The 21,282-nt window shown below is 43.5% G+C and overlaps 1 protein-coding gene and 1 pseudogene across 1 annotated transcript in view; both read left to right on the forward strand.

Annotated features, from left to right (window-relative positions):
- The window catches only part of ROR1 (receptor tyrosine kinase like orphan receptor 1), a 484,054-nt gene that overhangs the window by 157,119 nt on the left and 305,653 nt on the right, over window positions 1–21,282 (forward strand). The gene's annotated exons all lie outside the window — the stretch shown is intronic.
- Window positions 11,146–11,264, forward strand: LOC111820620 (uncharacterized; annotated as a pseudogene).

Genomic DNA, 21,282 nt, shown 5'->3' on the forward strand with positions numbered 1-21,282 from the left:
TTTTTTTTTTTTAAGGCATACGCAAGGAGCTCTGGTGGTGGTGCAGTGGTTAAAGCACTTGGCTGCTAACCGAAAGGTTGGCGGTTTGAACCAACCAGCTACTCTGCAGGAGAAAGATGTGGCAGTCCGCTTCTGTAAAGATTTCAGCCTTGGGAACCCTATGGGGGCAGTTCTACTCTGTTCTCTAGGGTCGCTATGAGTTGGAATCGACTTGACAGCAGTGGGTTTGGTTTTGGTTTGGAGGCACAAAGAAGAAAACCCTCTTTGGGTTACAGCTGAAATTTTATTGGCGTTTTGTCGAAAGAAAAGCCACAGATTTTCCCAAATCAAAGTAAAAGTGAATACTGTAACACCACTTTATTTTGACTCAAAGGCAGGAGAGAGAAGTCGTGAAAATTTAATTCAAGGAAGACCGGGAGAAAACCAAAATGACTGCCCCAGAAATGAAGATCCAGCTGTTGTTCATTAGCTGGATTCTGGGAGACGGGAAAGCAAGTTGTTTGAAAAAAACCAAAATATTAAAATGCTCAGCTAGAAACACCTCTCTCCATAACTCTCACCCCCCAGATACTGCAGGTCTCATTTATGCTGGAAACAAGGGAAATGTCTCATAGGTGTCAGATATTCTAGGTGCAAAGTGTGTTATCATTACTCTCTCGGAGCATGGTGCGTGTGGTACACTCACAGGTTGTTTAAAAAACAAATTCAATTTGGTGCACACACAGGCTATTCACTAATAGTGATTCTTCCATGAATATTGTGTTCGTCAAATCAGGGCCGGAACACACAAGAAGCTCCCAGGGTGTTAGCACGTGGCAAGTAGATAGCAAACAATAAATAGAAGTTCATGTATCAGTGTTCACTCTTAAATAACAGCTTCATGATGGAAAGTCAGTGTTTACTTTGATATCACTGGGTGGGCACATCTTAGTGTTAGCAGGTGCTCTGTGGTTTAGGTGCTGGGTTCACATCGCCACTTCAGGTTAGGTGCCGTGTGGCTGTTCTCTCCCCCCTCCCCCTTCCTCCCCTAATATACTTTGAGATTTTGAATCCCCCTTTTAAATCTTGGTAAACTTTAACAGTATTTTCTGTACCTAGCAGTGGGCAGAGTTCCTAAAGGTCAGGTGGAGTTCTTGCCAGGAACTTGAAGCACTCCTCACCTGTGGATTCAGTGTAATCAATCTGGAGGGTCTTTCGAAAACAAATGTTAGCCAGCACCGGGCTCAGGTGGTTAGTAGTAAGTCTTACATCTCTGGGGCAGTTCTCCTCGTCCTGGTACCAAGGGAAGAGAGAGAAATCTGTTTTTGTTGCTCCTCAGTCTTATCTAGGAATTTAAAAGTCCTCCCACGTCCAAAATCTGTATTCTCCTGTATCTCAAACTCTTCAGTCTTCTGATCTTCCTTACTACTTTAAGACCATAGTATCTAATGCATACGTGGTGCCTCGTTGCTTCCGTAGTATTTTCGTTTATATTATCATGCTTGTTCCTCAAAACAGTTCCATCAGGCAGCTATATTATCACTCCCTATTTAAAGATGAGGAAACCGAGGTCCATTTGCTGAAATGATACAGGTGTGAGGCTCATATTCTTTTACCGCAAAAATGAATGCTTCTCTCACTTTGTTTATATACAAGGAGAAGAGGCGAAGAAAAGAATGAGGTCAAATTAGAAACAGAATACAGATATGCTGCTTCCTTCACGGTGCAGGAGCTCAGGCCTGTGATTCCCAGCATGTTTTTATATGAGGACCTAGTTTTCTTTTGCAAACAGAAGTTTGTTATTTTATTACAAAACAGCAATACAAATGAGCAAAAAGATAATGTACTGATATTCCAGTGATAATCGCTATTAACATTTGGGTGTAATAACTTCTCAGACTTTTATTTCCTTTTTATATATTTAGGTGAAACTCTGGTGGCGTATAGTTAAGTGCTACACTTGCTAACCAAGAGGTCGGCAGTTCGAATCTTCCAGGCTCTCCTTGGAAACTTTATGGGGCCATTCTACTCTGTCCTGTAGGGTCACTATGAGTCAGAATAGACTCAGCAGCAACGGGTTTGGTTTTTTGGTTTATGTGTGTACAAATGTGTATTTAACAAGATATACTTCGTTTGTACACACTGTTTAAGGACTCATCTTTAATGATAAAAATGTGATGGACTTCTCACTGACAGTTGTATGGGATACAGATTATGCAGCTCCCCAGATTGGCTGCACCCTGCCTTCCTCTCTTGCCCTTGGCCACTTGCTGGGTGGAGAACTGGCTGCCACCCCATTCCCCAGGCAAGCCTGCAGCACAGCCTGCATTGCGCCCCTTGCAGCAGAGCTTGGCGGTGTCAGCGCCTAGGACTGACCTAATTTGTGCCACAGAAGCCCTGGACTCAGACGAAGAGTCAGGACACAGATGAAGCGCTGTGCCTGAGGCTGGCTCCTCCAGCAAGTCTCCAGAGGAGCTGGCTACTACAGCCTTGAAGTGCAGGGGATTTAAGGCCTATAGGTGAACCTTTGCCAAGGAGAGACAGGAGATGGGGAGACTATTCTGAGCCATGATGGGGTTCCATACAGCCTTGTCCTGGTGACTGGACAACCAGCGAAGGTTCTTGGGAAGCTGTGGCAGCTTGGTAGTACCTTGCATTTATTTGTTCTATCTGCTTTCCTACCTCACCTCTCTTTTTCCTTCTTTCACACCCTGGGATTGCAACCCCTCCCCTCCATAAAGCTTTTATTGTTGTTGGTTGCTGTTTAGTTGGCACTGACTCATGGTAACCTCATGCACAATAGAACAAAATTATTGCCTGGTCCTGCTCCATCTTCATGATCATTGGTATGTTCAAGTCCATTGTTGTGGCCACTGGGTATTCTGAGGGCCTTGTAAGCTAGGGGCTCATCGTTCAGCACTGTATTAGACAGTATTCTGTTGTGATTCATAGAATTTTCATTGGTTAATATTTACAAGTCGCTGGTCAGGCCTTTCTTTCTAGTCTATCTTAATCTGGAAGCTCCGCTGAAACCTGTCTCCCATGGGTGACCCTGCTGGTATTTGAAATACCGGTGGCATAGCTTATAGCATTACAGCAACATGCAAGCCACCACAGCATGACAATCTGAGAGACTAGTAGCGGCCATAAAGCTTTAGTAGGTATGTTTTTCCTCAGTTTTGCGCCCCTCCCCTTGCCAGGGAACTGAGCTAAATGATGGTCATTATATTTATAGTACCTTTCTGTTGAATAAATAAATATGAAAAAAGAAAATACCAAAAATTCAGTCACTTTACATGAGCGTGGATTTTATTAATTACAACGGCATCTGTATACACTTGAAGAAAAGTAGTATATCGATGTTATCATCAAATACCACTTGATGATAGGTGAATTAAAGGACTCCTTCAAGCAACTCCATCCTCCCGGCACCCCCTTGCCCTGGAGAAGGTCTGAAAGCTAAGGTTGGGTTGTTTAGGTGAGATATAGGCCATGACAGCTATTTTAAACTTAACTTGACCTTCTTGCTGCAGTTAAAGATTTTCAGACATAAACCTCAGTCCATCCAGCCTCTTCCTCCTGCTGCTTTTCAAGTGTGTGAGGTTTTGAAGTCCACACACATTTTCCCAGGGTGAGGCGCTGTACACATCTGGGTCAGCTTTATTCCAGTTTTTTTCTTTTTTTTTTTTTCCCAGTTAATCAGTGTAACTGCTACTTAAAACCATGAAGAAAATGGAATCAATATCTTGGAAATGCTAGAATGTGATTTATAGTTGTTTATTCTCCTCAGCCCTACTTCCTGGGCTTATTTTTAAGGATTTAAAGGGTTTTGACAATCTGTAAGAGTGTTTGGCATGTTGCAAAAAAAAAAAAAAAATACTGGCTGTTCTCTAATATGAAAGAGCTTTTACAATGTGCTACCTGTTCTGAAAATATGTGGGAGAATGGGGAGGGAGAGGGGAAATGAATTTTAGAGAATCAGGCCACTCATGTGCTGATTAAAGTTCTCTTAATAAGACACTTTAGTGCCCTTAATCTATTAAGTGGCATTCATTGTGCTCTTTTGCTTTTTGAGGGCAGGGACACTGTCTTATACCTCTTTGTGTTTTCTAACAGTTATTGTTGCTGTGGTTGTTAGGTGCCATCAAATGGAGGCTACAGAATAAGACCTAGTTTCTACCTTCAGGGTTTGTAAATTTGCAGGGTAACTAGGATAAGATTAGTACACAGAAACATAAACTGCTGTGTTGTTGTTGTGTGCCATCGAGTGAATTCCGACTCATAGCATCTCTATAGGACAGAGTAGAACTGCCCCATAGGGTTTCTTAGGAGTGGCTGGTGGATTCGAACTGCCAACCTTTTGGTCAGCAGCTTGAACTCTTAAACACTGTGCCACCAGGGCTCCTGAAACATATACTAGAAAGCATATATGAGAGAAGCCATGATGTAAGGCCACCAAATCGCTCCGGCAGTTCGTAGGAGGGTGGGCAACTCCTGATGGAGGGAACCAGGGAAGGCTTCATGAGGGAGATGACATTTGACCTGGCCTTGAAGGATCAGGGTTTGAAGGAAATATAGGCTGAAAAAAATGGACAGTCCTGGTTTTCGGCTTTTTCTCCCCCTAAATTGCAAAATGGTGGTTCTATTGACTTCTGGTTTAGGGGAGAGGTCGGCATAGGGAAATTTTTTCTAGTAGAGCAGCATGGCTCCCTTGAGCCTTTAAGTTTCACTTACCTTTTCCATGAGACACCTCAGCCTTTGTAATTAAAAGTAAAATTTTAACTGAGAAAGTAATGATTGGTGGTTTGGAAAGCAATAAAAATTATGGTGTGTGTGTGCCGGCACGCCTTCAGATGTCTGAGGTGACAGAAATCAACTGAGAGATAGTTTGAGCCTCTTTAGTGACATGATGCTTCAAAACCTTTGTCCTCAGTTTTTTTAACTGAGAGCACCTGTGGCATAGCCCCTGGAATTAGACAGACCTGGGTTTGAGCCCTTAAACTTAGTTACTCACTCCTGTGGAGTGGCCTAACGTCCCAGAGTCTCAGTTTCCTCATCTGTGGAGATAAAAATAAACACCTCTAAGGGTTGTTGTTTTGGGCATTAGAACACCACCATGATTATTAGTAGATACTGTTAGTTGTAGTATTGTATCATTATTTTGTTTTAACTAGTAAAACCGTTAGAACCAGGAAAAGGAAGAAACAAAAAAAAAACTGAATGAATAAAGTTCAAGCCATAAAGCATTAAAAGGAACACTTTGATCTATACAAGGGATATGCTGAGGGGAATGGAAAGGAATTCCCGCTCAAGCTGTATCAGGTTTTAGTGTGAGGAAGAGACTGGATTTTTCTGTTAAACATTTCTTGAACTTCTATCATATGCCAAGCTCTTGGGGGTGGGGGTGGGGGTGGGTTGCTGTGGGGACATACAGAGATAAATTAAGGCACGGTCCTAATCCCTGCCCTGAAGAGATTACAGTCTCCTGGGGAAGATAAAGATTATTATAATGGAAGGAGAAACCCTATTATAATGCAAGGAAAAAAATCCCCATTCTAAATACGGTATTAATGAAGTGCTATGAGAGCTGGAGAAAGTTACACAGGTTCCAATTTAGGTTTGCTCTTGAAGGATGAGCAGGAGTTCACCAGGAGGGGCGGAACAGTCCAGGAAGAATAGACAACATGTATAATGGCAAAGAGACACAAAAGTGCAGTGACACTCTGCTGGGTGCTCTTGGTTGTGGCTGGAATATTACATTTCAGGGAGTGGGGAGAGGGGTTAAGTAGTACAAGGCTGAGGTGTATCCTTGATGCTGCTGGACTAAGACATTGGATTGCCTCTTTTTAGTTTGGTGTGGTCATGGGTCTTTTTAAGGAAGGGAATGATATGGGCAGTTCTCATCTGGTGCTCGTGCTTCTCTTCTCTCTGTGCTTTTGAGTTGGAATGCTGCCACTAAAGGGCCCCCACCCAAAACTCAGTGCCATGGAGTCAATTCCGACTCACAGGGCAGAGGAGGAGAAATCTGAAGGCATTCCTGGGGAGATGCAGGTATCCTTTATTTTGGTTGGGATTAACAAAACAAATTAACCTGGGGTGTGAGGAGAGGCTCTTCAGATAAGAAATGGGCCTGGGGTTGCAGACAGTGACGCCAAATCTTCCCTGTCCTTACTTGACTGCGTCATTTATTTTTATTTTTTCACCTCTCTTTTGGAATGCAGTATGATTTTACTTCTGGTAAGAAGTGAAGAAAATTTAGCTTTTGGATTTTTCTGTGCTTGATAAAGGGCATAGTATGTCAATGCAGGTTACAAAACTCTGTCTCCAGCACGATTTTCAAAATATATACGCACATAAAAAGATGGAGAAAATATACCCCAAATTGCCCTTTGGGTATGGGATTTTCTTCTATGTTTTCCACTTTTCTTTTTTCAGGGAGCAAATAAAAACTTAAATATTTTAAGCAAAAGTTCCCAGTGTAATGTCTACTCAACCTCAGGGAAAAACAAAAACAATTTCTTGTGGGGAGAAGGAGTTATAGAATTAGGGGTAGATCGTGTGTTTTGGGAAGAGTCTGGCTTCTCTCTTGTCGACAACTCTCACTGGGATATTGGGAAAGATTCTGATCGTTCTTTCATTCTTCATTCAACATGTATTCATTGAGCAGCTACTCAGCAACCAGGCGCACCTTTCTGGGCAGGCTTATTTTGGACTGGTGGCCAATCCCTGGCCTGTCCCACCTCCTCCCTTGGAGATCTTAGTTGGGCTCAGTGTGGCCACAACACCCTGTGGTTCTGTCATCACCTCTCTTGCTGAGAGGCTGCTCCAGAGCCCTGTATAAACAAACTGTCCAGGCTGTTTGGAAAAGAACTGGGAAAAGACAATAATAAACCCAGGAGGATGGCATGACCAAGGTGGTTCACGCTGACGGTTTTTAATGGCTTTTCACACGCCATGAGCACTTTATTGTTTATGCTTCAAGAAGCTGCCCTTACACGGCTGCCTGTAAGTGCCAGCCTCTCCAGGGGAGCCTTCCCTAACGCTGCAGGCTCAAGTTCAAGGGAAGGCTCTGGTGGTTTCTTCTGAGAACAGACATAAATATCAGAGGCCTCTGTGCCTATGTCAGGGGCTGTAGTTTAGGTGTACAGAAGAGAGGGCTAAGTTCTAAAAGCTGTACTAGGTATTTTGAAAAACCTATTTAAGATTAAAGAACAATTAGCCTTCGCAAGCTCTCACTTTCTCCTTTTCTGCACGAGCCGAATAACTAGAACCCTGAAATGAACCTGAGTGTTTAGGAGGGTGAAGCACAGAGGGAAATGTGTTATTAGAAACAGCCTTTTTAGTTGTGACAGATTATGTGTGAAATTTTGTGGACAGACCCAGAAGGCTGTGATGACTTCAAGAATGTTCAAGTGTGGCCGAGCTAGGAAGGCAGCGGGAAGGAGAAGCCTGCCATGCCTAGCTGATTGTGTAGCTTAGCCTCCTAGGGGGAGGGTAGGTGGGAGGACAGACCGAGGAGCACGCTCCAGGCTGCTGCTCAGTGCAGGCTTCTCCACTCCAGCATCCAGGCTCATGGCAGAGGTCAGAATCCCTTTAAGGTGAGAGAATGAGAGAGAGAGAGAGAGAGAAAGCGAGCTAGCAAGCAGTTAGGCAAACCTGAGAATCTGTAACTATGGTGGAAGTGGAGGTAGTAAGACAGTCCAAATCCCTAAAGACTTTTCCTAGTTGAATCCTGGCCTTATCTTTCTTGATTATTCTATTAGCTTGTCCAACCACCAAACGTTTCGTGCATACTTGACCCTCAGATCCCTCTCCTCTGCCGGGCAAGCTCCAAATCCTCCTTGAAGGATGAGTGCAGAAGTGATCCGTGAAACCTGAGCCATTATTAAATGGGTTTTAATCTGCCTGCCTTTCTCTTCATCCCTGCCCCAGCCCTCCCCTAGGCAGAATCAATCATTCTTCCATGCCACTTGGCTCATGAGCATTGCCGGAATCGACAGTCACAGCATGGGAGAGCAGATGGGGTCTGAGAGCCTCTTGAGGGAACTGGCACAGGATCTCATGAGATAATATGTGCAGAAGGTATTTGCAAAGAGCAAAGCGCTGTACCAGTGTGGCCATAGCTACACTTTACGGAATACATCATGCTCGGCGTTAACTCCCTAAAATCTCACGACGATTGCTTGAAGCTAGGTATTATGGTCATCTTCCTTTTAAAGATGAGGAAACTGAGTCTCAGGCAGGTAAGGAAGCGGTCTGCCCAAGGTCACGTAAATAGTAAGTGGCTAAGTTTAGCCACTTAATTTCCAAGCTGGGTTTGGAATTTAAACCCAGTTCTGACTCTGCAGTCTTAGCTCACTGCACCATATTGCCAGGCCTGTGGGGAACACAGACATGAAGGAGACACGGGCCTTGCCTTCAAAGCTTCCAGTCTCAGGAGGTGAAGTAAGGCTGTCACAGCCAGCTGTGTAAAGTGTAGGGTGGGATAAGGGTTATAGGAAGGGTGCACATAACAAGTGTTTGGAGAACTGAGCTATTCCCCAGGGAGTTAAAGAGGCTTTGTGGGGAGGAGTCACTTCACCTGCACCTTGGGGGTAGGGTTTTCATAGCAGAGTTAGAAAACAGGGAATAGGAAACACTTTGGATTGTCACAGTGATTGGCAGGGGATGAGTTGTAAAGGGATGTGCTATTACTAGCATTTGGCATCCCTGGATAAATAGGCTAAACATCTTGCAATGTGTGGGTCAATCAGGGCTTTGGAACCTGCCTTCAAACCCTGCTGAGAAGTTGCATTTCTAAAAGTTCGCAGGAAGTTATACATAAAAATCACCTGAGGCTCTTCTTAAACTGTAGATTCCGATTCAGTGTGTCTGGGGTGGAAATGCAAATTCTCTGCAGGGAACATGTTAGAAATGCAAATTATCAGCAGGGGTTTGAACTGGAACAAACTGATTCCAAGCCCTGGGGTCAATCCAGCCCAAGGAAGAATTGTCCCACCCCAAAAGCCAATATCTGCTATTAAGAAACTGTGGACTCTCACTCTAAGAATACATGTGCAGACTTCCCTACAGGCCACCCCTAGTGTCCTTCTGGGGGGCCTGGTTTTGTTCTTGGCACCTACCTCCCCTGGCCAGACAATCTAGAATGTTCTAGTTGCTCTATCCTCAATCCACCTTTAGCCTCCAGAACCTGTTTATGCTGCTTCCAAAGTATATCACTGAAAATAAAGATTCCTGCCCTATTTTTCATCCTCTAATCCTTAACACCCAGTATGCTCTGCAGCTGAGGCCACTTAAAGGAAAAGCCTGCCCTTGTGGGTTTTCATAACCTTCCTCATAGCAGGAACAATAACTGCAAAATGATCCGTGTGATCTGGCTACCATTGTGATAGGGAAGAGGAAAAAAAGAGCATTAATCAGACCACGGGCTTCTCAAGACAGGCTCACCAAGGTGGAAAACCAACTGGCATATAATTGTGGAGAAAGTTTGAAAGGAGTAGGAGATTGGGGGTGGGCAGTAGGGATTGAGGAAAAGCCTAATAACATGGTAATAGGAGATAACAGAGTACAAAACCCCATTGAAGCCGGGAATAAAAGAGCCCAGTGCTTCGCAAATACAGGATTGAATGAGTTTCGTGTTTAATGTAAATACACCTGCCATTTGTTCTCTGAAGCATTGGTTACAGGTTTTGAGATAAAATAGAGTTTTGAACACTGTCCCAGTGTAATTTGCCATTGCCCGTGCACAGACTGTACACTTTGTTCCCAAGCAGTCCCTAGAGGTAAAATATTGGCCAGCTCGAAGTTCTCACCTCCTGACCCTTCCTTCTGCCAACTCTGTTTCCATCTGCCCCTCATCTCAGACCTCTTGGCTGGAAGCACAGAGCAGAGGGAAGGAAGACACTAAGCCAGGAGTAATATGTGCCCATATTGCTAAACGAGGTCATTTTTCTCTCCTGTTTCAAAGCTTCCCACTGCATTAAGGATAAAGACCAAAACTTTCTCCCTGTCCTGCAGAGACCCTGCCTGCTCTCTGCCTCAAGTCCACCATTCTCTCCTCAGTTGCTCAACTGCAGCCACCCAGGCCTGCTTTCAGTTCCTAGACTCTTACTCTGCTCCATCCAACCTCAGGGCCTTTGCTGTTCCTCTTCCCGAAAGTGTCCTTCTCCTCCTGCCCCCTTCACCCTTCAATTCCTCTTTCTATAACCAGGTGCTGTTGAGTCAATTCTGACTTGTGGCAACCCCGTGTGTGTCAGAGTAGAACTGTGCTGCATGAGGTTTTCAGTGGCTGATTTTTCCGAAGTAGATCACCAGGCCTTTCTTCTGGGGCGCCTCTGGGTAGAATCGAACATTCAACCTTTGGATTAGCAGCCAAGTGCATTAACTGTTTGCACCACCCAGGGACTCCCCACTTTCTATATATCTGCATTGTAAATAACTTCTTTAGGGGAGCTTTTCTGGAATGCACGCCCACACCAGAAAAGATTGGGTCCCCTCTCATACTTGGTCACGGTGCCCGGTACTTTTCCTTCCTGGGTCTTGTCCCAGTCTATAATTATATATCTGTGTATATATCTTGATTAACGTCTCCCTCTTCCACTAGAATGTGAGTTCCGTAAGGGTATGTCTGCTTGGCTCTCCATGGTACTTCTGGCACCCAGCACAAGCCTGACATGGTAGGTAGTCAGTATTTGTTTAATAAATGAAAGATTGAATGTATTATGGATACATTAGAAAATACAAATAAGCAAAAAGGAGGAAAAAAATATAAAAAGAAGTTGTAATCTTATTACACTTTCAATTTTTTGGTATGTACCTTTTCTAATTTTTTTCCCCTCTTCTAAAAAACAATGTTCTAATTTTTTCACTTAATAATATTGTAAACAAGAAGCCCTAGTGGCACAGTGGTTAAATACTTGGTTGCTAACCAAAAGGTCAGCGGTTCGAACCTGCCAGCTGCTCTATGGGAGAAAGATGTGACAGTCTGCTTCTGTCTGTAAAGATTACAGCCTTGGAAGCCCAACGGGACAGTTCTACTCTGTTCTGTAGGGTTACTATGAGTCAGAATCAACTGGATGGCAATGAGTATTTTTAATATTGTAAACAGGAATAAATAGCTATTAAATTTTTAAATTTATCATCATTTTATTTAACTAATCCCTTATTGTCTACGGCCAAAGCACCCTGAACGTGCTCAGTCTCATCTGATCTTGAAAGCTAAGCCGGGTTGGGCCTGGTTAGTACTTGGATGGAAGACTGCCTGGGAATACCGAGTGCTGTAGGCTTTTAGAGCCCTGGTGGTGCAGTGGTTAAGAACTTGGGTGGTAACCAGAAGGTCAGCAGTTCTCTATGAGTCGGAATCGACTTGACAGCAACTGGTTTGGTTTTTAAACCCTTATTGGATATTTTGATTGTTTTTGATCTGCGTTGTGCTAAGCATCCTTATATAAACATCTGTCTTAGTTACCTAGTGCTGCTATAACAGAAGTACCACAAGTGGATGACTTTAACAAACAGAAATTTATTTTCTGACAGTTTAAGAGGCTAGAAGTCCCAATTCAGGGCACTGGCTCTATGGGAAGGCTTTCTGTCTGTTGACTCTGTGGGAAGGTCCTTGTCTCTTTTCAGCTTCTGTTCCTTGGTTCCTTGGCAGTCTTTATGTGGCCTGGCGTGGATCTTCCCCCATCTCTGCTTGCTTGCTGGCTCAGTCTGCTCTTTTGTATTTCAAAAGAGATTGATTTAAAACACATCCTACGCTGATATGGCCTCATTAATATAACAAAGAAAACTCATTCCCAAATGGGATTATAACCATAGGTATAGGGGTTACGATTTACCTGTGGTTAGGGGGACACAATTCAATCCATGACAACATCCTTGAGCAATTACCAGATGGTTTCCTCAGGATAAATCCCTAGGCAAAGAATATCTGGGTCAAAGGGTATGTCCATTTTAAGCTATCAATGATGCCAGATTACTCCCCAGGAAGGTTGTAATAGATGACACTGTCACCCAGCAGTATACGGAGCTCACATCTTTTGTTGAGTCTTTGATTTGAAGATTATATTTTCTGAACTTAAATCTGGGTGTATGGTCTATTACATCATGAAAAAATGATGCAAAATTATAAAAAATGATATCATGTTTACTTATACAATCAAAGTGTTATCTTATCCAAAAGGAGTATATGATGTGAAATCAGGACTGACTGCTCAGGAGAATGGAGACAGATGGCACTCTAGGCCATGTCTGGAGAGCCCTGGCCACAGGAAATGGCTGTGGCTGGTGGAGGGGCAGGCAGTGGGACTGTTGAAGAGTTGCCACCTGCGCCTGGTGGAAGCAAACTTTGTTGTGGGGAAAGCTGTAGTGGTGGCATTGTGGCAGGACCTTTGCTGGCTCAGTGATGTGGGCAAGCAAAATGGCTGCTATGGGGATTATCTGCAAGCTTCAAGGGCTGATGGGGTGTTGACTAAGAGTGGGGAAAACCAAACCAAACCAGTTGCTATCGAGTCAATTCCGACTCATGGCAACCCCTTGTGTGGCTGGGCAGAGAATCCCTTAGTGCTGCTTTACTAGCCTAGTGCTGGGGCAGGGAGAAGGAGAAAGCTGGACCCAAGAGAGGGCTATTGTTCTAAAATCAGAAATCACCAACACCATCCATCTCTTGAACTCTTGTTTGGTCCTCCCCCGTGTGGCTGACCTTAAGGTCCCTGGGGGGTGCAACTGGTTTGTGCTCAGTTGCTAATCAAAAGGTTGGCAGTTCTAACTCAGAAGTCCCACAAAATAAAGGCCTGGCAATCTACTTTCATGTAAAGATTCCAGCCAAGAAAACCCTATGGAGGTCAGTTCTACTCTGTAACACATGGGGTCACCATGAGTCGGAATTGACTTGACAGCAATAGGGTTGTTTTTTGTGTTTTTTTGGTGGCTTTCCTTGTTGTTAACCCTGATGTGGGTGCCTTTGCCTTGTGGTAACTAAAGCCAGACCCAGGTTGGATCTGGGTGGCTGGAACAGGAAGAAGTTTTAGGAATTTATGTTAGAGATTCACCATTTTGTACTTTCTGCTGAAGGCTCCCTCCGTGAGTCAGGAAAGCTGAAGGCTAACCGTATTTCAACAATCCCCACCACACACTGAATGCTCAGTAAGAGCAGACACAGTAGGCTACATGCACCTCACACCTATCCAATGAAGTAGTCAGCACTATTACTGCCAATTTACGGACTAAGTAGTTGAGACTTGGAGAACGTCAAAACCAGAAGTTGAACGCAGGTTTGTCTGACTTCAGAGCCTGTACTTTTTTACCACTCATTTTGAAGAATCTCAGTAGGTTCTTAAGAACAAGGCACGCTACTCTCTAGAGCATTTGTGACCCAACAGTATGAATTGAAACAAGGCAAGCTCTGTGCTCCCGTTTGGGGAAAGTTCATATTTCACATGCTCTCGAGAATTTAGGAGCTTGGTAAAAACTTACTATTAAACATGGATTTTCTTTAATTCCTTTTGTTTAGAGATTTTCTTGTGAAACACTCTATGTACTGTGCCTCTCTCTGAGACTTTAGTGGTGCCAGAGACCGTTAGGGAGTTTGTGTAAATACAGAGAGGGCCAAATGCTGCCCACACAAGATGTGCAGCGTGAGGCTGAGTGTGTGTGATTGTGCAACAGTTTCACGGCCAGCCCAGGGCTCCATGCAGTGTCCCACGACCTCATTCTGGTCCGCAGATTTGCAGACAGAAGATCCTGTCGGAGTTTAAGTTGGTTTTGTTCTTTAGGTAACTTGGACTCTATCCAGGCATGAAACAAAGACAGGCACGAGGGTATACCTTTAACAATTCATCCTAAAAATGCTAAATTTGCGAGGAAAAAAAGCTAGTCTTGAAAGGTCTGTATTAAATAATTAATATTAATGTATCTGGATGATTTTTTAAAAAACACTGACCCTTTCAACAAAAGACAGAAATATCGAGAAAGTAAATTAAAGGACAAAAATGCTTTGAAATATCTTTGAAATGATAGCTCAATGCACGGTGTCAAAGAGCAGAACTGGTTCTCTTCAAATACTTAAAAAAAAAAAAAAGCCTCATTTTTATTTAACATTGCTTTGGGAAGGGCTGGATTCTATTGACGCACTGTGAAAAAAAGTTACTTTTTGTTTTTCTAGGACTAATAGGAGCTTAGGCATTATGATTAAGGAGCAAAAAGAGCCAATGCCGATGAATGCCCCCTTTCTTCAGCTGCAAAATTTAATAGCCGCTACTAAGAGTTTTTTCTTTTAATCAGCAAAAAATTTATTTTGTCCTTGACATTTTATGCCAAATTTCAGCCTAGAGAGTGTGTTTTATAGCTTGTGCGGAGTTCCCCTAAAAGTAGAGTGTTCATATGAACAGTGTTCATTGAATTCACTTTTTTGCATTAGATAAAACATCAATATTAATCAATTAGATAACCTTTTCAGGGTCTCTGAAGGATAAAGGAAACTTGAGGTGAGAGCAGAGCATAATGGGAGGTGCCTCGGTTATTAGGGAAGACAAGATGTTGGTTCTGTTGGCCCCACTGCTTTCTAGCTCAGTGACTTTGCACAAATTACCCTTCCAGAGCCTGTTTCTTCTTTTGCTTGGGGATCATAATGGTGCCAATGCCCCTGCGTTGTTGTGATGATTGCTGTTGTGTGCCTTCAAGTCAATTCCAACTCATAACGACCCTATAGGACAGAGTAGAACTGCCTCATAGGGTTTCCTAGGCTGAAATCTTTACGGGAGCAGATCACCAGGTCTTTTCTCCGCGGAGCAGCTGGTGAGTTCGAACCACTGACCTTTCAGTTAGCAGGCAAGTGCTTAACCATTGCATTACCAGGGCTTGTGTTGTGATGATTAACTCACCTAAAACAGATAGCACAGCCCCTGACACTTACTGAGTGCTCATTAAATGTTAGCAATGTTTATATATAACTTAAAACTTTTTCTCAGAGAAATCCTTCTTATGATCTGACATAGTAGGAATGAGGAGAAAATAAGATGGTTCAACTATCTGGGAAATCTACCAAATATAAGTTTAGCAGAGGCAAAAATAAGTGTAGCAGAAAATACTAGGAGCTTGTTTGGTTTCTTAAAAATTTTTTTTCAAAATGCGGTTATTTTATTAAAAGTAGTAGGAAATCCATTTGAAATCTCTAAAAAACGAAATCCATTTGAAATAGCTACTTTTTCATTATCTACTTGTAAAAACAACTTTGTCGATCCATAAACACTGAGCACCTGTTCAGTGCAAGGGACAGTATTGGGCATTTGGGGAGAGCTCAAATAAATGTAAGATGCAATCCCTGCCCTGATGGAGCTTTAAGTGTAATTTGGGAAGTTAAATAGAAAAATTAAATAACAAAACAACACCTAGCTGCCCAAGGAGTGAGGAAGTAAAGACCCCAGGCTGAAGCATTGGTGTTTGGGGGTAGGGTGGGGCTCTTCTTAGAAGGAGTAGGGTTGATTTGAGGATGAGTATAGCGTCACTGGGAGCTCTGGTGGCACAGTAGTTAAAAGCAACGGCTGTTAACTAAAAGGGCAGAAGTTCAAATCCACCAGCCATTCCTTGTAGTGGTTAAGTGCTCGGCTGCTAACCAAAAGGTTGGCAGTTCGAATCCACCAGCCGCTTCTGGGAAACTCTGTGGGGCAGTTCTGCTTTGTCCTATAGGGTCGCTATGAGTCAGAATTGACTTGCTGGCCAAAGGGTTTTGTATGGTTTTTTGGTATAAGGTCGCTGGAGGAGCCCTGGTGGCACAGTAGTTAAGCTCTTGGCTGCTAACCAAAAGGTCAGCTCTTTGAACCCACCAGCCATTCCGTGGGAGAAAGATGTGGTAGTCTGCTTCCATCAGCCTTGGAAACCCTATGGGGCAGTTCTTCTCTGTCCTATAGGGTTGCCGTGAGTCAGATTCAACTCGATGGCAACGCATTTGGTTTTTGGTTTATAGGGTCGCTAAAAGTTGGAATCAACTCAGCGGCAATGGGTTTGTTTTTTTGTTTTTTGTTTGGTTCAAGTAGAAAGGTACCCTGTTCTATAGGTCTGCTATGAGTTGGAATCTACTCCACAACAACGGGTTAAGTAAAGGAAGAAAAACTTGTGGCACAATGGTTAAGTACTTGGCTGCTAACTGAAAGGTCGGTGATTCAAACCCACCAGTGGCTCCATGGGAGAAAAGATCTGGCTATTTGCTCCCAAAAAGATTACAGCCTAAGAACCCCTATGGGGTGGTTCTGCTCTAACCTGTAGTGTTGCTATGAGTCAGATTCGACTGGACGGCACACAGCAAGAACAACAATTAGAAAGGGAGGAGGGGCAGTGGTGGTTCAGTGGTAGAATTCTCGCCTTCCATGTGGGACACTTAGGTTCAATTCCTGACCATTGCACCTCAAGCTCAGCCACCACATGTTTGTCAGTGAAGGCTTGCTGCTATGATGCTGAAGAGGTTTCAGCAAAGCTTACAGACTAGGAAGAAAGGCCTGGCAACCTACTTCTGAAAATCAGCCAGTGAAAATCCTATGGATCACAATATCCAATCCAAAAATGATCATGATCATCCCTTGTGTATGGGGTCACCATGAGGAGCTGACTGTATGGCAGCTAGCAACAACCAGCGGAGAGGAGAGGGAAAACTTCTAGGTATGGATTGACGGCAAGAGCAAAGTCAGTATAGTGGGAAAGAACAAGGCATGAGGCGGAAGTGGTTAGCAAGTGAAGGCTCATTAACATTTAAGGCTACCTTGAAACCACAAATGTCTGTCTGACTAGATTGAGTAGGCCCGTCCATCAAGCCATTCTTCACCACCATGATTCATTACCCCAGGGTCTCTTATCTTCCTATCAAAAGTAAGAAGAGAAGCAGATATAGATATGAGGAAGTACTTTGCTTTTTGCTACTATGCCAAGCATAGTTTACATACCAGCCCTGATAATCTGTCAGCCCACCTCTCCTGGACACTTAATCATTTCCCTGGAATCCACTGGAATAATTTTTCTATGCATTACAAAGTCTGCTTCAGAGTGTCTGTTTCTTAAGATAAATTTGTCTTCTTCCATCCAAGTGACATTCCCACACAACTCCAAGGTGGCCCATGTTACACATTCCTTCTCAACCCCAGAGTGATCAGTTATGAATGCAGTTACCTTCATGGCTTATTAATAATGTTTACCACTCGTCGAGTACTTACAATGTGCCAGGCACTGTTCTAAGTCCTTTTAAACCAAAACCAAACCTGTTGGCTTTCGAGTCAATTCCGACTCATAGCGACCCTATAGAACAGAGCAGAACTGCCCCCGTAGGGTTTTCCTGGAGTGGCTGGTGGATTTGAACTGCCGACCTTTTGGTTAGCAGCCAAGCTCTTAACCACTGCGCTACCAACTCCTTTACATGTACTAATTTATTTAATTCTCCAGAGAGAGGAGCAGCAGAAGAGAAGGACAAATATTACAAATGGACTAATTTATTAAGTAATTGATCATCAATTAATTCTACAAATATTTATTTAGTGCCTGTTGTGTGCCAGGCACCATGATCAGGTGCTGGAGAAACTAATGAATAGAGAACTGAAGGTTAAAGGAACTTAATTATCACATCCTAACTACCAATATGGGTATGTTTTCCAGCATCCTACATTCTGCTTTGACTATTTATGAGCACATTTTGAGTTTTGAGAGCAGTGCTTATTAAACTTCCTCGTGCATACGAATTTCCGGGGAATCCTGCTCAAGTGCAGATTCTGATTTGGATGGTCTAGGGTGGGGCCTGAGATTCTGTATTTCTAATAAGCTCCCAGGTGACAGTGATGCCACCTGCCCAAGTGCCCTCTGAAAGTAACAAAGTTTCAGAGAACCAAGTAAATGGCAAAGGAAACACAAGAAAAGGCAGGAACATGGTGTCAGCTTCACATCAGAAGAGGTGGCACACCTGGGTTTGGTCACAATCCCAAGCACAGCACTTAGTATTGTTGTTATTGTTACTACCACGTGTACCTACAGGAATCCAAGAGATTGAGCCCTCCAGGCCCAATAGTTTGGTTTATAACTCCTAACACATCTTAAAGTTAAAGACGTAATGCAAGCTTTCCTCCTAGGAATAGGATTTATAAGGTGTAATGGAGAAAGTAATGGACTAGAGCTCAGGAGACTTGCGTTCTCATCAGAACTCGTTTACGGACTCATTTTGTGACCTGATTAAATCACTTCACCTTTCTGTGTCTTCGTTTTCTCATCTGTAAAACAGACCAGTAACATCTGCCCACCCAGGGCTGCGGAGGTTAGTAGATGAGGCTGGGTGTGCAAAAGCTTGTGGAAAAAAAACAAAAAAAGCACGACAAATGTGCATTTTTACAATTACAAATTACAGGGTCTTCAGCAGTAAGCAGGAATGAGCGAGAGGGTGTCTCGTGAGCTTCTACTCTGATTTATATCTCTTTGGGGCCTTTTTATGACTCTGAGCGTATTCTGTATTCATGAGATGCGTAGACCTTCTGGCGAAGCCAGCTTTGTGCTATTCTAGCACAGGTTGCCTCGGCCTGCACTTGACTGATAGAAATCCCCAGACTCTCCCTGCTTTTCCTTCTCTATGCTGAATCCGTTAACAATAAAGGAGGTCTCTAAACTGGGCTGGGGGTGGGGGGAAGCGGAGGGGAGGTAACATTTATTGGGCATTTTCTGTGCGTTGTTTTACTTAATCTTTACAACACTCCTGGAGGAAAGCATTATCCCAGTTTCACAGATGAGGTATCATATGCTCACCTGGTTCCCTTGCCTGAGGTTTTGTGTCGTTCTTCACAGTAAACGGGAAGCCTTTTCAACTTTGTAGCTCTTAAGAAGTGATTATTTTACTTCCACAAGACTATAAAGTTAGCCATCTCTGGTATCTGGTTAACAGTTCACTTTGGTCGGGTTATTCCAAAGGTAAATATCTTGGGTTTAGGATGAAGTCAAGGATTTGGGGCTAAACACCCATCTCTTTGCAACAGAATTGGACAGTTGTTTCAGAATTCTCTCCATTCTACATTCACAGGCTTTCATAAAAAGTTCAACAGCTCACATCTCACAGAAATAGAAGAAGGTTGCAGGTGAAGACAATCGGCTATTCTTTTTAGTACTGACGATGATGATGACAATGACAATAATGGGCTTTTCCCCCATGTGCTCTGGATTTGGCTGAGCCCTTTACACAGATCATCCACTTAATCCTCACAGAGCACTGTGAAGCTGATGGTTTTTTATGCCCATTTCAGAGAAGAGGAAACTTCAGACTTAGAGAATTAAGACACTTGTGTAAGGCCTAGCACCTCCCAGGTGGGTCAGCCTGGACTTTAGTCCTGGCCTTTCTGGCTCCAGCACTCATGCTCTTTCCCGTATATTGCCATAACCACTGTTGTCCACCATTCAGGCTTCGAAACTGGCAGTGTTCTCAGTGGAAAAGAACTACTTGAAGCAATAATAATAATAATGAAGACAACTGCAGGCTTCCTCTGCTACTGGTAGGGCCTCCTTAGTTGGCCCTACCACATCCCATCATGTCACAGGGGATGTGAGATCACGGGGCAGAAATAACCCTGGGTGACTGATGTAAAACAGATTGCATGTGACACCCGCCCTTGGACTTCCCAGTGTGGTGCTCCAGCCCCGCTTGGCTCACAGGGCACTTAATTTGCCAGAGAGTGCTTGAATGCTGAAAGGGCCTCCTGCAGACAGTGCAGCTCTGCTACTTCCTCTGAAACAGGGTCCCAGGCCCTGTGGAATCTACAAAAGTTGAATGGTGTTGGAGTCACACAGTCCTGGTAGCTTGGACTAGTTACTTAATCTCTCCGAGCCTCAGTCTCTTCATCTGGGTGGTGGTAATAAGAGTACCTCCCTCTCAGAGTTGTGAGAGTTAACTGAGCCAATAGTGCCGGATCCATAGTAAGTACATGATCAAAGAGGATCATTGTAGCTTACTTTCTTTTGGATTACATCATCTCTGATTTTTCTTTCCCTCTCCCTTCACTTACAACCCATCAATAAATTCTATCGCATTAACCTCTAAATTATACATCTATCTGTTTCTTGCCCAGCTACCACCTTAGTCCAAACCAGCCTCATCTTTAGCCTAGATTACTGCAATAGCTTCCTATCTGGTCTCCTGCTTGTACCCACATCCCTCTTCATGGGGCATCCAGAGTGATTTTATTAAAATGTTAACCAAATTATTCAATTCCCTTTCTTAAAATGCTCCAGTGGTTTCCCATTGCACTCAGAATCAATCGAAGCCCCTTACCCAACTACAGGTCCCTGCTGATCTGCTCCCTGTCCTCTTCCCCATCTTCACCTCATGCCTCTCGCCCGCTGACTCACTGGGTTCCTTCCATGGACCAAGCCCAGTGGCCTGAGGGCCTTTGCACTTGCTGTTTGTCCCTCTGCCTGGAATGCTGCTTCCTAAGATCTTTGCTGGGATGAAAACACCTTGTCACTTAGAGAAGAACCCCAACTACTCAATAGAAAGTCACCACATCTCCCCTCGTCCATTTATCCTTTTAACTTTATCCTTTTTAACTTTCTTTATATACTTATCACTACCAGAAATTTCCTTGTTCATTTGCTTATTTATTTATACTTTAGGTCCATCCACTAGAAGGTCAATTCCATGAGTCTGCTCACAATTCTATCTCTAGTTCCTAGAAAGGTACCTGGCGTAGACAAGGCACTCAGCGAACATTGGCTGGTTGAATGAATAAATGCTGTCTTTATTATACATTAAAAATAAATATAACAAAGTTTAAGAAACAAGAGGAAGTTTTTCAATATTATCTTCAATCTGTGGCTTGGGATCCAGCGGTCATGGCTAGGCCTAATGGGAAGGGGTTGGTGGGAGACTCAGCCTGTCTTCAGAGCTTTAGGGGTATAGTAAGAGGCCACCTCATTCAGCCTACTGCCTCCAAACATATTTTTTTTTTAGTCATTCAACAAAAGCTTGCTGTGCTGGGCTATGTGTTGAACTCTGGGCTTATGGTGGTGAACCATGACACTCTTAGGTTCTCTCCTCATTGAGTTTGTAGTTTGACAGAGAGGATTGACACTGGGCAAGAATTTTCAGATGAAACAAGTATTTAACAAAAAGAACCGTACAGGATGCCCTGGGAACTTTTTGTAGGAGGCTTGTTCTGAAGGATCAGGAGAACTCCGCAAGAGAGTGATGTGTAAATCTGAAGGGTGCCTAACTTTGTTCACGTTTTCTCATCAATTTCTTATAATCAACCCTTCAGGAAGGTGCAAGTCTGTACAGGTTGGGCCAGTGAAGAGGGT

The sequence above is a fragment of the Trichechus manatus genome, unplaced genomic scaffold (assembly GCF_000243295.1).
Source record: "Trichechus manatus latirostris isolate Lorelei unplaced genomic scaffold, TriManLat1.0 scaffold00003, whole genome shotgun sequence".
NCBI lineage: Eukaryota > Metazoa > Chordata > Mammalia > Sirenia > Trichechidae > Trichechus > Trichechus manatus.